General features: G+C 38.4%; 1 protein-coding gene across 1 annotated transcript in view; it reads right to left on the reverse strand.

The window, feature by feature from the left end:
* LOC311072984 (uncharacterized protein) overlaps positions 1-18218 on the reverse strand; it is a 1552487-nt gene that overhangs the window by 888385 nt on the left and 645884 nt on the right. The window contains exon 2 of the transcript XR_014604086.1: positions 6900-7031. The gene's annotated coding sequence lies outside the window, so the exon portion shown is untranslated. The remainder of the gene's footprint in view (positions 1-6899; positions 7032-18218) is intronic.

Genomic DNA, 18218 nt, shown 5'->3' on the forward strand with positions numbered 1-18218 from the left:
CCTGAAGTATACTCTACTGTGCAATAGTAATATATTTCTGTTATAATTTCTTCAAGTTATACTGAACTTTTATTTTGACAGGTTGTCGTAAAGACGTAACAGTTTCTGTATGAAACGAATGAATGACGATAGTTTTATCAAATGAAATGGTGAAATTCTCGTCAAGTGACTCTCATAGCAGCTCTGCGATTAAGTGCACATGTGTAGCTTACATCATGTCTCAATACAGTGAAACGCTGAAAACACCACGAGCGTGAGTCACCCGTGCTTCTCTCTGTGTGTGTGTGTGTGTGTGTGTGTGTGCGTGTAGTGGAGCACACATTGAGCGCTCATTCCCAGAGACGCGTAGATCAATTGCAGTCTCTTTTAGCTTTAATATTCATAGACACTAGTCCATATCGAGATTTGATTCATTGTACAGCAGCTTCTTTTGATTTATTAATTCAAAAATAGCCCAAATCCGTGACGTTCTGCTTTATATAGCAAGTTCCAGGATTCCGCGATTCGATCCGTCGCTTCGCAAACACAGACGGGGTGAATTTATGAATGAAAGTGTGAAAGTTCTGACACAAAACGAAGTTGATACGTATCCTTATGCTTTTTTTAAGTGGGTATACGCAAATCCTTGGCCTTTTCTAGTGGGTATACGGCGTATACCTGCGTAATGTGCGTATCACGTAGACTACACCACTGCGCGTGCGTGAGAGAGAGTTGCGGAGTGAATGAATCGCTATAGATGGCGCCAGATGTAGCCTATCTGTTACTGTTACTGTTAATGTAAATGTCCCTGTCCAGGCTCTTCAGTGTGGAGTGTTTGTCCATCAGTGTCCTGCTGTCTGTCTGCTCTCTGGAAGATGATGAGGACTTGTGTTTGTTCCTCTGAGGGTATGATTATTCTTTAAACAACATATTATTCATTTATTAACACACTCGCGGTCAAAACATGAGTTTAGTGTCATTTGTTTCTGAATGAAGATCTGCACTGAAATAATAGAGTGTGTTTAAGTTGATGTTCATCTTTTGTAGAAATGGATCAGTCTCTGGATGTTCCTCTCTCTGTAGAGGAGACCCGAGCAGAACCGGCCCAGAGTTCAGTGCGGCCATGCTCATTCACACACGAGGAAGAGTGTGTGTGAGCGATGATGAGCAGCAGGAATATGAACTAGATATTCACATGTTTCTTTTTGTATGAAATATATTTTCTGTGATCACTTGTTAAAAGAATGATTACAAAAAGCATGTTTCATTCCTTTTCATAGTTTCTTATTCCATAGCTTTTTTCCACACAATGGAAGTCAATGGTGCCCTACAACTGTCTGGTTACCAACATTTTTCAAAATATCTTCTTTTGTGTTCAACAGAACAAAGAAATGTATACAGGTTTGGAACAACTTGATGACAGAATTTTCAATTTTAGATGAACTATTACTTTAAATGGATTTGCATCTCTCGCATCTCCACCTGTAATGCTGGAGTAGAAGGATAATCTCCACAACAAATTATTAATGCTTGTGACTGAATTCTCTCTAACAATTTAACTTCTCAGCTCATGAGCACCTGCCCGTTCAGAAATGAACATTTGTATGTCTATTAACTAGCCTAACATTAACAAGTAATAAATGCAATAACAAATAAATATTGCTGTGTTAGTTTGTGTGAGCTAATTATGTTAAAATAATGGCTTTATTGTAAAATGATTATAACAGGTTTATTGTTTTCCACCCTGATAATTTTTCTTCACTCTCAACTTTTCTCCATCAGAGAAAGTGGTCAATCAGTCCTTTTTTACAGGAAAAATGTTTCTCATTCAACTGTTTAGTATTCAGAAACAACATCGCCATCTGTAGGCGAACACCAGAATAAGTATTTTTTTAGTTATTTATTTAAAACAAATAAGTCATGGCTTTTTTTCAGTGCACCTTTTTTTAATTCATATAGGCCTAGTTTTTAATACCTTCCCTGTGTGGGACACACCATGGGGCCGTCATTTATCCCCTTTAAAGGCGCTCTTCATGCACTTCTCTGGCCTTGCACACACTGGAAGTGGCGGTAATATCCACAGGTTTTTGACACACCTCTCTTGTGTGACAGACGCCTCTTGTGTGAGAGTACTCTTGTCTTTCACCTTCCTCAGGTGTTTCACGCAACCGTAAGGCCACCCTAGTCTCATACCAATGGTTGTGGGTTTGATGTATCAGAGATGAACAAAAGCTTCTACAGCAGATCTTCAATCAGATCCACACATGATTTATGTTAGGATACGCGTATACTTGCAGTCTTTATAAAGGGAAAATAATTGGTCTGAATTTGGTTATCATGAAAGATTCTCACACAGATGAAACACACAGATCTTTACTGTACACAGGCATCGCTGTTACAGCACTTTCTTTCAGAAAACTGGCTTGTGGTTACAGAGATGTAGTGTGTTATATTGAAGTGTGTTATATGAAGAGGATGTTATATTTGAGTGAATTTCTCTGAGAACATTAATCTCACAGCTTTAACAGTCTGGATGTCACTTTAACAGTCACTTTTTTTTACTTGCTTAAATGTGATTTTGTAGTAGGCTATATTGTATATTTTGTATGTTCAGTTTAGGCTTTTGATGTTCTTATTTCTCTTGTAATTTATAAATTTACCTTTTACCTTTATACATTATATCCTTTTCTGTGTGAAATGCCTTGAGAATCAACATTTAAAGGTGCAATATAAAATAAAGTTTATTATTATTATTAAATATGACTCATTTCCAAATGGTTTGTCATAAAGCAACATCTCTTATGTGGTTTCTAATCAGAATATGACTTTCTGTTACGAAACAGGGCATTGATTTCATAATTCATACATGACCACTGTAAAGACACCAGGACTTAAATTATGTTAATCAGGCATTCTGGGAGACGCAACAAGTGAAATTATATATTAATATGCTTATGAAAATATTCCCAATCATTACATTTTTAGTCCCATTATTAAATGTTATTTTGCCCCAATAACATATTAATATGCAAATAAGATACATTGTGTTGAATGGCACTACACATTTATGGCTATTTTACCCACATATTGCATAAAGTAAAATGGGATATCAATTTATTCTGTTATATCTTTCATAGTTCGGAATCATCTTTATACAAAGTTTGGGGGTGAGAAAAAAAAAAACTTAATATAAAAACTGATTGGTGAAAAAAAATAATAATTTATGCCTATTTGTGTCTTTTCATTTTCTTAATAAATGGTCATGGTGTCCTCTACAGAAGACATAGCAGAATAAAATATATTTTTTTCAAAAATGTCTATTCAATTAGTTTCTTCTCCAAACAATGTAATGAAAAACTAAATTTGCAACAACAACAAAAACATATTCTGGTTCTCCGGATAATAGAGTGGAAGTGTTCTTATCCCCATTTACCACAATGAAGAGTTCATGTCAGTCTCGCGCACCTGCTAAAGCACTTGTTCAACCGGAGACCGGATGTTGTGGTTAGAGGTGAAGTGGGCAATTCTGTCAGTTCTGTGTGTTTGTGGGGTATTTCCAAAAACCAAGACCACGTAAAAAAAATACTGAGCCATAATAAAGTTTTATAAATTTACTATAATTCATGACAAATGTTTTTTTTCCCTATATAACCGTAATAGCAATAGCTATAATTACATTTTTACATTAATATTTCTTAGAAGACATTGTGAAACATAGGCCTTTAACCAGCGCTGGCTGTGACCACAGACCACAGTTTATGAGCCACACGCAATAAATAAACAAGTAAATTCATACATAAATCATGTATACAAATTGTAAGTATTTGTGTGTTTGAAATATTAAATGCACCCAGTATATCTGAAAAATATGATAGAAATTAAAAAATCAAATCTGTGCTGCGTCCCAATTCGCCTACTTATACTACGCCCTAAAGTATGTCATGTTCAAAGATAGATAGACTAACAAAAAGAGATTCAAACAAATAACATATCCATAACAGGGTAGAATTTAATGACTGTGCTGAAGAGAAATATTCAGAGGTTTTTGAAGGAGAGAAAAAGAGGAAGAGCACACCAGCCGCCACTTAAACAATGTTGTCCTCTATCTCACTCTTCCTCAGTATTTCAAGGTCAAGGTCAAGGTCAACTTTATTGTCAATTTCTTCACATATACCAGACATACAAAGAAATCGAATTTGCTTTTCTCACTAATCAACCCACGGTAAAATATAAACATAAATAAATAAAATACAATAGGCTACACACAATTTTTTAAGAAAAACAAAATACTTAAAAACCAATACAGCAGAGAGAAAGACTTCCTGTATTCTAGAACGATAGTACAATATTCCTATATACAAGAATTAGCAGCAACCCAGGTTTTAAAAAGTATATATGAGATACAAAAGTATAGAATGACCTATAATATAATGGTGTAGATACAGTAAATAGAGATTATGGGGGCGGGGGTGGAAGAGAAGAGAGAGAGTTCAGCCGCCTGACAGCCTGGTGAATAAAACTGTTCATGAGTCTGGTGGAATCAGCACAGAGGCTCCGATATCTTCTCCCAGAGGGCAGGAGGCTGAAAAAACTGTGCGCAGGATGGCTGATATCGCCCACAATCATGCTTACTTTGCGGGTAAGGCGGAGATTGTACATGTCCTGCAAGGAGGGAAGGGAGGCACCAATGATCCTTTCAGCTGTGTTTACTATGCGCTGCAGTGAGTTCCTGTTGTAGTTGGTGCAGCTTCCGCCCCACACAGCGATACAACTGGTTATGATACTCTCAATGGTGCCTCGGTAGAATGTGCACATGATGGGCGGGGGGGCTCTCGCTCATTTAAAGGTTGTATCAGCAAATTTCAGACCCAAACATAAATGATCTCACATTCATCTAATCTTTCCTAACGATCCGCTAGCTGCCCGCCCCATAAGCAGGCCGTCAAAAAACGCGTCTCTGTAGGCAGCCTAGGCTCTGAGATCTGCACACAAAAACAATTGGTTTCACTGTAAGACTGAAAATACTGGTTGGGGCCTGGCCTATGACAAAAGGGCCCTGCTGGATAATTAACATTCGACCTCCCCCATACAACCTCACTTCCTCTCACAAAATACTAGGTACTCACACAAGAACATGGTTTAATGTGAATGTTTATCATTGACTGTTATGTTTTTGGTGTCATTTGAAATGTCTCAAAGTGAGTGGTACAGATACCTCATATCCAGATAGATAAAATAAAAGGTAATAAGGTTTATAGAAGTTTAGAGAAAACTGTTTCAGAGCCATTTGAGGGTGGTCTCCCCCATCCCCCATGTCACCTGGTCAAACAGGATAAAAGAAGGTGTTCGTTCTCTCTCTGGGCACTTCTTTGCTGGACACAAATGGAATAGGTGGTCTCTGTCTCTCTCTCTCTCTCTCTGTCTCTCTCCCTCTCTCTCCCTCTCTCTCCCCCTCTCTCTCTCTCTTTCTCTTTCTTTAACTTTCTCTCTCTCTATCTCAGGTACAAGCTGGGTAAGATTCTTTGGTGTAACCAATGTATAATTATGTTCTAGATATTTGAATTGATTGTGGAATTGATCTCTGATATCTGAAATAGTAAATTGTTACATGTGATTATTCTAACTGATTTTGACATTGTTCATTTAATGGTTAAAAGGAATAGTCATACATTCGCTCACTTTTAGTGAGGCACAGATGTTATTAACCCTGCTGATGAGAAAGTAGAGGCGCTGCTGGGACTTCTTCACCAGTTTAGTATTCCAAGAGAGGTCTTCACTGATGTGCACCCCCAAGAATTTGGTGCTACTCATTCTGTCTACAGCAGCCCCCTTGATGGTCAATGGTCAGATGGTCAATGCTGAGTGTGGCCTCTCCGGAAATCGACAACAACTTCCTTGGTCTTGCTGACATTCAGCAGCAGGTTGTTGTCTCCACGTTGCACCACGTGGTCAAAATACTAACCTCCTTCCTGTACTGGGTCTCATCATCCTTAGTGATGAGTCCCACCAGTGTTGTATCGTCCACAAACTTTACCATGTGATTTGTGCTGTAGGTTGGTGTGCAGTCATGAGTCAGCAAGGTAAAGAGCAGGGGACTGAGCACACAGCCCTGTGCTCGGTATGATTCTGCTCGAGGTGTTGTTGCCAACTCGTAGGCTACTGTGGAAGTTGTTGTGGAATTATGGTATTGAATGCTGAACTAAACTCTATGAACAGCATTCTCACATATGAATCTTTTGAGTCCAGGTGAGTAAGGAGAGCGGAGCAGATTGCATCCTCTGTGGAGCGTTTGGCTCTATATGCAAACTGGAAAGGGTCCAGGGTTGGTGGAAAACACTACATAATGATAGAAGTCAATGCCACAGGGCGATAGTCATTAAAGCAAGATGGAAAGGGTTTCCTTGGCACAGGTATGATGGTGGTGGTCTTGAAGCATGATGGAACAACAGCCTGTCTCAGAGAAGTGTTAAAGACATCCTTCAACTCCTCTGCACAATCCTTCAGCACACGACCCGATGTTATCTGGACCTGCTGCCTTGCGAGTGTTAATAGTGTAGAGTGTTCTCTTCACGCTGGCGGCAGACAGACACAAAACCTGGTCATCAGGAGAAGGTGGGATCTTCTGTGGCCGTGTGTTGTTTTGTGCCTCAAACCTTGCAAAGTACCTCTTAAAGGGGGGGTGAAACACTCATTTTCAGTCAATCTCATGTTAATCTTGAGTACCTATAGAGTAGTATTGCATCCTTCATATCTCCAAAAAGTCTTTAGTTTTATTATATTTATAAAATAAAGATAGGCTGTACCGAGTCTTTCCGGAAAAAAACGAGCGGCTGGAGGCGTGCCGTGTGGGTGAAGCTAAAGCTGTGCTTATGCGCCGAGCTAACAACACAAAGACAGAAGCAGTTTTACTCACCGCCTGCGGTTCCAACGCACCACCGTGAACCTTTATCAGGACTGCTCGATCCTTAAGCATTAGACGATCTGCAAATCCGTCGATCTGGGCTTTGTTTATAAAACAATCATCATCGAAATGCAGGGAACAAACAAGAACACTTGCACAACTCCGTTGATGCTCTGGAAAAACAAACTCCATCCACTGGTCCCTTAACGCCGGGTTCTTTGGGAATCTGTGCAGGGTTGTCTTGCCCTGGCAACCAAAAACACACTTCTTTGGTGACACTGACTTCCCTAAAGCCGAGCAGAGCGCTTTGATGGCGAACTGCTTTCGCTCTCTTCTCTCTTTGGTCTACGGATGCGTGCGCGCCCACGCTATTCCGGGAGAAGTGCCCTTAGGACCCATATAAGGAAATTCCGCCCCATCTGACGTCACACAGGCCCATACTCAAAAAAAACTTTCCGAAACTTGTGACAAACCGGAAGGAGTATTTTTGGTACAGAAATACTCCTTCAAACGTACAATTTAATTTTTGAAACTTTGTCCATGTTTAGCATGGGAATCCAACTCTTTAAAGGTGATCTAAGTAACTTTTTTACCTTAACTGAACAGCTTCGGAGTCATTGGAATGGTTATATTACTTATTTCGGGTTGAATGGTGGTCGTTTCGCACCCCCCTGATGCCCGTGAGCGGAAAATCCGCACTTGCAACTTTGAGCCGGCGGGCCGGCGGCCGCCGCGTCAGGAAGTATCGCGTGATATCAGGTCTCGCGATGTAAACAATTGCTTTACGGCCAAAAAAAAATCTGCTAAAATGCTGTCATTATTGCGCTCCCTCACGCTGTTCGAACCCGAATGAAGAAGACGTTTTAAAGAATGTCCCATCTGCTTTGATGTTGTTGATCTACTAGCCTCTGGTGTCTGAGAATCGCCAACAAGTTTTTACAACAGTGTTGTCAAATATCTATTCCGAAACTGTGGGGGGAGCTCTAGAGAGAAACCTGCGAGCAAAAAGTGAGAATACAGCGAAGAAATCCCGAAACTACTGAGCCCTGCTTGATGATGGGTAATCTTGTTTGTGCAATTCTGTTTTGCTTTCCTGATGCCACGGGACAAGTCGGCTCTCGCTGTTCTCAGGCCAGTTTCATCTCCAGCCCTGAAGGCTTTGTTTCTAGCCCCCAACTGTCAGCCACAGCTTCTTATTAGCCCGAGTGATGATGGTTTTTGTGTGTGTCACATCATCAATGCACTTACTGATGTAAGAAGTGACCGTATCTGTATACTCCTCAATGTCTGTGTGATCATTATATGTGGCTGCCAGCATTTACATTCACATTAGTTCGCTGCTGTTAAAGGAACACTCCACCGTTTTTTGAAATAGGGCTTATTCACCTTCTTTCCTACATTTAGATAGGTGGGCAAATGCATTTTTGTCTCAGTGCATGCATTGTTTTAGTTTGACAGGGTCGGCGCTAGCTTAGCTTAGCAAAATGAATGGAATCCTTTGTTGCCAGCTAGCATGTCCTGAGTAAAAGGCTGCGTCCGAAATCGAATACTTCCCTACTATATAGTATGCGAAAAACAGTACGCGAGCAGAGTAGTATGTCCGAAATCATAGAATTCGAAAAACAGTAGGCGAGAAGTACCCGGATGACCTACTACATCCGGCGAGATTCTGAAGTGCGCATATGATGGACACTTCACTATCCCATGATGCCACGGGAGAGGAGTTGTCGTCGTTATATTTGAAAATGACGGAAAACGGAGACGCGGCTGTTTTCAAGTGTAAGTACTTTACAACACACTTTTTGTTTATTTGTGGTTAAATTGTATTCGTTTAACATCATATAAGTAAACGATTGACTTGTTAAAAGTTTAAATAATGTAAATCGAGGGTACAAGTTTGTGAATTGGCTGCAAAATGACAATTTTATCATTATTATTATTATTACCGAACAGAACGAGCTAATGCCTGTCAGCTAAGTTAACGTTAGTTAACACTGTTTTATTTAAACAACGACGTTGTTTCTCAGTTAAATGAGAGGGTTACAAAACTTTTATTTTTTAATTTTACAACGATTTTATTTCTCCTTACCAGTGTTGATGTAGTATGTGTTGGCTACGTAGCAAGCTACTTATCAAGTGTACCTCAACTTGTCCATGTAATATTAATATTAATTTAATAATATAGATTGACCATGGTTCATCACTAATGTTAAATTCTGTGTTGATTTTGCAGGGGGCTGATGACCACACCTGTGTTCTTATAGAGTGGAGAGTGGCTAATGAAAGGGAGGAAAGAAAAGAAAGAGCGACGAGAGAGAGGAAAGATTCCTTCAGCTTTTAGAAATAATTGCTAAAACAAAATTTGAATAAAGAAAACAAATGTTACACACTCTCTTTCCATTTATTTGTTAGTAAATTCATTTTGTAATGCTGTTTTAGCAAGTTTTATTACAAAACACTTAATTCCCAGGGATTTACAGTAGTTAGATTGTCAGTTGTAAAGTGTTTAATATGTGGCATGGAGTAATTAATATTTTTAAAGGGTGTTGTGTGTGCACTTATTTTGTGGCAGATTCCAGATTTTTTTTTTTTTGAAAAGCAAATTGCAGGTATATCTGAAAAATATGAGTGCCACACTGAAGAGAAATACCCACACACACCAGACACCTTTAAAATGTATTTGCTTTATTTTTGTATATTATTTAACTTTTAAATGGATACAGAATACAAAGCTTAAAACAAAATCACAAAACGTTGGCACAAAGTAGTATAATAGAGCTTAAAGCACCACCAAAAGCAAAAGTTTTAAAACTTTTTTTATTAAAGTGTCATCTTGAGGGAAGAAAATGAACGTCAGCAGCTTCAGTAAGGTAACCTTCACAGGTTTCTAAAAGATCTAATGGCACTTTCTTACTAACAATCTCATTTGTTGGGTATCACTTTAAAATAATTTAAAATCTGTTTCTTTAAAAGCATGTGTACAAGATGAGAACTTTACACCTTGGGTAATTTTTGGATTTCCACTTGTATTTTTCCTACCCAAATTTAAAGTAAATAATTTGTAAAAAAATTAAGCTCAAATATGTGATATGTAGCTAGAACACCAGCACCTCGATGTGCTTTTTTTCCACCCATGGTCGCAATCAGTGACTGGATGGACTACCGTGAAAGGTGGAGGTCGGGGTGGAGGTCAGCTCCATCTTTAAAATATAGATGAAGAATTGGAGCAGTAGTTTGTAGGGCTCACAATCTGTAAATGTGTTCATAGTTTATTTTAGAATACAATTTGAATTGAAATATAATATGTATGTATGTATTATATGTATATGATCCATTTCTTATGTATGTATGTGTGTGTGTGTGTGTATATATATATATATGAATACTTAAGATGTAAAAGCCTCTAAGTGCCATCTGGAATTTTCTTCTAGTTTGATTATTTTTATCAAGCTTGTATGTTTATGTTCAGTTATTTCACTTTAATGGCAATGAAAAGGACCTATTAATTGTCAAAGTGAAATTACTGAACCTAAATAATACAAGCTTGATAAAAATGCTCATTTTAGAAGAATTTTTTGCTTTTACGTCTGAAGTCTTCATATATACACTTATGAATGAGTGTGTGTTACCCTACAGTTCACTGTGTGTGTGTGTGTGTGTGTGTGTGTGTGTATTGTATCTGACCTCAGTGTGTTACCCTACAGTTCACTGTGTGTGTGTGTGTGTGTGTGTGTGTGTATTGTATCTGACCTCAGTGTGTTACCCTACAGTTCACTGTGTGTGTGTATATATATATATATATATATATATATATATATATATATATATATATATATATATATATATATATATATATATGCATGTGTGTGTATATATATATATATATATATATATATATATATATATATATATATATATATATATATATATATATATATATATACACACACACACACACACACACACACACACTGTGATATTGCCATCCATGAATGAATCGACAGAGATAAACACACGCATACTATTGATTCATTCATGTTTATTCATTGATGGTAATATCACAAGCAAATAAATTACTTTTTCCTTACCAAAAATCAACCTCTGTCATTGTTCACAGGTTTGTGTGTGTGCGAGCAACTGACCGACGACTCTGAATTGTGAGCACGAACGAAGTAAAAACGCAGACGAAAGCGGAAAGAAGAACTAAAAACATTGCTCAGTTGGTGCAGTCAGTGGAATGGGCTCTTTAAATTTTCGCGCTGATGTGACCGCGCATGTTACGTGACAATACCAACATGGCGCATGTAGTACGTCCGGACTCCATTCATACTACCCGTATTCATATAGAACGTACTTTTTTAACGGTCGCGAAGTACGTTCTAATTTAAATGTAGTACCTACTCACATAGTACGCGATTTCGGACGCAGCCAAAGTAATATATAAAAAAAAAAAAAAAACACCTAATTACTTCTTGTGGCCTGCGTATTCACAACAGGTACAAATAGTGATGCAGATTTACACTAGGCGATTTCTTATGCAGATATTGACTTGGGACTATATTAGGGGGAAGCACAGGCGAAGCACTGCTACTTGGGCGCAGAGATATCACGCCCAAGTAGCAGTGCTTCGCCTGTGCTTCCCCCTAATATAGTCCTTAATATATAAGTCAATATCTGCCTAGGAAATCGCCTAGTGTTAATCTGTATCGCTATTTGTACTTGTTGTGAATACGCAGGCCACAAGAAGTAATTAGGTGATTTTTTTCTATTTTTTATATCACTTTTACTCAGGACATGCTAGCTGGCAACAAAGGATTCCATTCATTATGCTAAGCTAAGCTAGCGCCGACCCTGTCAAACTAAAACAATGCATGCACTGAGACAAAAATGCATGTGCCCACCTATTTAAATGTAGGAAAGAAGGTGAATAAGCCCTATTTCAAAAAACGGTGGAGTGTTCCTTTAACGTTACTGACGACTACCCTGGATGAGCTAATTGGATTAGCAAAGAGTTAAAATGCTTTTAAACAATCATCCTGTCTGTGTCTGTGTTCTTCTGCTGCTCTCCACTATCAACCATATAAGTACATGATTTATTACCTTAGTCATAAGTCACTGCACTAATGCTGTTATGACTGATATCAGTGTCTGCTTTGAGTCATAAAGAAAAGTTATGACCAGGCTCTTCAATCTCGAGTGTTTGTCCATCTGCTGTGTGTCTGCTCTCTGGAAGATGATGAGGACTTCTGTTTGTTCCTCTGTGGGTATGATTATTCTTTAAACAACATATTATTCATTTATTAACGCACTCACGGCCAAAACACAAGTTTAGTGTCATTTGTTTTTGAATGAAGATATGAGTTATGACCATATACAGTAAAAAAGGTTATGACTGATATCCAAACGCGGGGTTTGAGTAACGATTTCCACACGGCTTAATTTGTGATATATTAAATTAGGCTATTTATATAGAATTTAGCTATTTTTCAGTTTAAGTATAGTTTAAGTTTTTATTTCTTCCCAGTTAATTATTATAGGCCCATTTTATGTTCAGCTTTATTTCAATTAACTTAAAATGCATTAATAGTTTTAGTTACAAATTATTTAGGCTAAAACAGGTGTTGAGCCGAATTTCGACACCGGCCAAATTATTACCCCTCTAGCATTGGTAGGTTTAGGATTAGTTGTGGGGGAGGGGTTAGGATTAGGGGCGGGGTTAGGATTAGGTAATAGGGTACTGATTTCAACTAGGGGGTAGGCCTAATAATTTGGCAGGGGGTCGGAATTTGGCACAACACCTTCCGGGGAAACACCATTAGGCCAGGAGTCACAAGTTTGATTTGCTACATATTCCCACTTTTGGGTCTTCTTTTCCTGACTATAATCCATGTCATGATGATAGAGTGATTGACATTTCAATCAACCAACATTTTTCAAAATAACTTATTTTGTGTTCAGTAGAACAAAGAAATTTATACAGGTTTGAACCAAACTTGATGACAGAATTTAAATTTTTAGGTGAACTGTCTCTTTAAATGGATTGGCATCTTTCGTATCTCCACCTGTAATGCTGAGAAGTATAATCTCCACAACAAAATATTAAAGGTCCCGTTCTTCGTGATCCCATGTTTCAAACTTTAGTTAGTGTGTAATGTTGCTGTTAGAGCATAAATAATATCTGTAAAATGATGAAGCCCAAAGTTCAATGCCAAGCGAGATATTTTATTTAACAGAAGTCGACTACATCGAACGGCCCGTTTGGACTACACCCCTCTACTTCCTTCTTTAGTGATGTCACTAGAACCGTTTCTTGACTAACCTCCGCCCACACGAATGCTCCCTCAACTCTACTGGCTACTTGCGCACTTCTTATAACTTAGCCTACTCTGTTTACTCAGCTCTTACGGTGATTTTCTGAAGTAAAACTGACACTTCATCTTTTGTGTGATGTACAATAAACTTTATTAAACTCATCAGTATATGTTTGATCATCATTCAGACCTGGTCCGAAACAGCAGACTTGTAGGCTATTAATAAATAATGGATACATACAAGCAGATGACAAATACATTATAATAACCGTAATTAAACTACTAAACTATACCTGTTTCATCTCTATACAGCACTCTGACTCTGTAGGCATTATTGTCCGACTCGAAATGAACACCATTACTGAGAGTTTCTGATATTATCATCATTCCGTGAGATGAATTTGTCCTGACCATAGACAGGTCCTGACAGACTGAGCGCGAGCTCATGAAGCTCCGCCCCCTGGGTCGTCCAGCAGCACCTCATTTGCATTTAAAGGGCACACACTAAAACAGCTAGTTTTTCTGAGCCCCAAAAAATGACAATTTAAACATGCTGTAAAAAATGATGTGTTGGGTAGTTTGAGCTGAAACTTCACATACACACTCTGGGGACATCAGAGACTTATTTTACATCTTGTGAAAAGGGGCATATTACGGGACCTTTAATGCTTGTTACTGAATTCTCTCTAATGTGATTTAGATATTAATTTGTCTCATTTTACCATTTTATAAGGATTATAATAATTAACTATTACCAGTTCTACTCCTTTAATCCATGCTGCTGTCGTTTCTGTTTTCTATTTCTCTGATAGGCCTTCTTTAATAAATGTTACACATCCCCCTCCCCCTCGAATTCCTTCTTCCTATATCATGTGTAATATTTACTTATACTCTAATTATTATATTGACTTGCTTGTGCATTCAAATCGTTTCTCACCCGCTCTTCCCATGTTATTCCACTAATATCAAAATGATACTACCTTTACTATTACCTGGATTCTCTCTGTTTTTGACTTGATTTCCATTGTCGCATTTATCACTCCTGCGTGCGATCGATAGGAAGGTTATCCGCGGACTCAGTAAATTCGCGAGTGCTTATAGGTGCCGTAATGTTTCAAACACACTTACATCCACAGACAGACAGACAGGACACCGAGCCAATGCGTATTAAACGCCAGAGAACCGCTTGTAGGAGAGGGGAGGAGGCGTGAGGCGTCGATCATTCCCTATTGGCTGTTTTGTTGTGCTCTGGGAGGGAGCCATGCATAGGCTAGCCTATAAAGCCAACCGGTACGGTGAAGAAACTCAAACGGGGATTCAGCTTCGGGCAGACTTGTATATTTATTGAGCAAAAGATGAAAACCATTGTCGCTGTCAACTTGGCACTTTTTTCTCAGGTAGGTAAACTACAGGGTGACCGGGAGCTTTGTCCCGCAAGACGTAATCCGTGTCCCGAATTTTAATAAAGTCTGTATTATTTAAGTTTTAATAGCGATAGATTCTATTTACATTAAGTGAAATCAGCGAAAGATTCTATTTACACTATGTAAAAATAGCTGAAGGCATAGACCTATTTTCTTTGCAATAGAATAAGGCTAAATAGTAGGCTAGTAAGATGCTATTTTATACTTATAAAAAGTGGCAGATAGGCTATTTGCACCCCAGTGTTGTTGTAGCCTACATGAAACGCGATTAAAACAGTGTATGATTATATTTATTAAGATTATTAAATGCCGCCTTTATAGGACTCTAACCGATAAACACTATTAAACACACAGTAGAAACTTAATTTCCACTTTTCTTATATTTTTTTAAATTTTCATTGAAAATAAATGGCTTTCCGAGCTGATAGTGATGGGAAAAAGTAGAGCGAGTTCGATAAAAGGCGGATTCAAACTGATGGTCGATTTGCTTCAAAACTCTCCGACACGAGCTTTACCGCAACACTATACCGCTGTCAAAATCATCTTTCTGTCTTCCAGTTTTGACTGTCCCAGCCAGCCAAGAAAGGCTTTTCGCACTTGGCGTAAAGACACTCCGTTATTCCCCCCTGAAATTGCAATAACACAACAATAAGAAATATAACAGCCTAAAAAAGCTATTGGCGTTTAAATGTGCGCAGCCGTCATGTTGTAGCTCGAGCGGGGGAAATAACCAAGCAATGCGTTGTTTAATAGTAGGCTATAATAAATGTATCTCTCACACACGTGTCCCGCATAGTCCCGCAAAATCACTTCTATGTCCTGCAAGAGCAATAAGCAGGAGCTCACCCTGAGATAGACTGTAGATTTAATCTGCGGATACTCGTAACCAAAAGAAACGGTACTGTCAGTTTATTCCTCATTATTCTAATGCACTGGTTCTGATTCGCAGCTCTGGTTGTTGCTGGGTCGAAGTTCGAGGCGATCGATGGACAGAATGTTACAATATCCTTCGACATCGATGAAGTGGAGAAAGCAGATGAAGTGAAGATTATTTTTAAAAAAGACAAGAAGGAATATACTGTAGTTCAGTGGTTCTCAACTCCAGTCCTCGGGACTTGCTGCTCTGCACATTTTGGATGTCTCTCTTATCTGACACTCAGTTCAGTTCATGGAGTCTATCCTAACGAGCTGATGATCTGAACCAGGTGTGTTAAATAAGGGAGACACACACAATATGCAGAGCAGTGGGTCCCGAGGACTGGAGTTGAGAACCACTGCTGTAGTTATTGCGCAGAAGCCTTGGGTCTTCGATGATCCTCCCAGACCTGGAGTTTCACTGATAGTTGGAAAAGGTCTATATGTAATCATTCAAGATGTGGACTTCTCCAGATCAGGACTCTATAAAGCAGAAGCCTACACTGGAAAGAAAGTGTGTGAGGTGACTGCTACAACAGTGAGTATACTATAATATCTGTTTAACTTGCTAATGTGCAGAATCAGGGTCAGGTTAAGAATCATTTGATTTGCAGTTTATAATCATCTAATTGTTTCTTTTTGTATCTTACAGAAGCACCAGTTTCCTCCAGTCCAGCTCCAGCTCACTCCTCCTCCTCTGACCTCCAGTGGCTTTATGCTTTAATTCCTCTAGTTGTTGTCATCTCGGGGGCGTTTGCTTCTGAAAACTCAGGAAGGCAAGTAGGCTACATAGCCTACATAATTCACCTACTTTAACTTTACTATATGCACCGGGCCTCTAGGACCTTAATGGACCTTAATGGTGGGTATGGCCCTGAGTGTGTAGGCCTCAGGTTTCAGGTTTCACTTTTGCTGTCTGCACGCACTAATGTGATCTCCACTGAAGACTTATTCTTCATGACATTCAAAGCGGTGTTTTCCTCAGAGGAAGATCGCGAGTGCTTTTCTCATCTGACTGGTTAAATAATTTAACTTCACTTCACTCTGCCACATTAGAGAAATGAATCTGTCTTTTCACTGTTAACTTGAAGCCGTAGCTTTTCAACAATCAGTTATGTGAGCATTAGAACATGATTTGTCAGCTATTTATTTATTTTATTTTTTTATCATTGTTTTGCATTTTAAGTGTTACTTTTGCAATCTTTTTTCTTTTAAGTCTTTAGGTTGCTTTTTAAGAACTGGCTGGGACAGATGAAAATTAGCCTTTAGCCTATACTGTAGTAATTATATATTACTATGTATTACTATGTATGTACCAATACTAATGCTCGGACACACTCGGGTCCTCCTAAACACCAGCAAAGTGATGGGGACACTATAGGCTACTGTCAAAGATCAACGTCCTTCGGATGAGACGTTAAACCGAGGTCCTGACTCTCTGCGGTCATTAAAAATCCCATGGCACTTCTCGTAAAAAGATTAAAAATAAAATAAAAAAAGAGGATAAAAAAACGCACCAACGCCAACAATAGATTACAGGGTTTTTTTTTTTTTTTTTTTTTTTTTTGACAACAACAACAACAACCAAATATTCATTAAGAATTCTGCCTGACAAACTAATTTTAAAGTCTTAATTTAGTGACGGCAATTTCAAAACACTGCTTCATGAAGATTCGAAACCTTTGCGAATCTTTTGTTCCGACTTCCGAATCAATGGTTCGGAGCATAGATATCCATAATAAAGGCTAGATGTCTTACGGCGGAGTCTCGAAGGCAAGCTTTCTGGCGAGCTCTGTGGTACCTGATGTAAGATGAGTGATGCACGAACACTAATACTCTTATCGCTTAAATCTTGACGGATTTACAAACGGTTTGGTTTCTTACAAACGTTATTAACGTGGCTATAATTCTGGCTGCTTGAATATGTCGAAATTGCAGCTTTTCTTTTCGAAAAACAACTTAATCGTCCAACATAGTTAAGTTTTGTAGCAAGGCTACTTGCGCAAGTTATCAAGGCTGAGACCACAATTATTTTAGAGAAAGGACCACAGGTGCTTAGGAGGCTATAGTTCCCGCCCTAGAGCGTCGGTCAGAACACAGGACAGGAGGCAGATATCAGTTTGAACACTTTACTTAACTTCCTTTGGCAGCACAGACATACATTAGACAGCAGATTTGAATGTAGTAGTTGCCTCTCAGCTTGATGGAAGTAATTGGTTTACATTGTGTAATTGAGTGTATGTGTGTAGCTGAAAACAAACAAAACAGTAATAAATGTTACTGTATAAAGTAGCATTATTGATGAAGTCTATCAGCTTAACATTATCTAGCACAATACACCAGCTTAACCAGTGGCCAGTTGCATAAACTGTTAAGACTAGTCTTACAAGTTAGTCATCCAATTTTATTCTTTAAAACTGTTAATAACTTTTTAAAGTCAGTAACATAAAAACGTAGATTGGTCTAATTTGACACCAAACAGTAAGACTGATTACCCCTAACTAACTTCTAGTTGATCATACTAGTTCTTAAGACACAGTCTTAACATAATGGCTATGTTTATGCAACTGATAACTCGTGAGTCACCATTCCAACATAATCTGTATAGAACAAATATATCTGTTTAAATAATACAAGCGCAACATTTAAATCAGTTACAAACAACCTGCATAAGCATTCTACAATGAC

The sequence above is a fragment of the Abramis brama genome, assembly GCF_963993115.1.
Source record: "Abramis brama genome assembly, chromosome: 22".
NCBI classification, from domain to species: Eukaryota; Metazoa; Chordata; class Actinopteri; order Cypriniformes; family Leuciscidae; genus Abramis; species Abramis brama.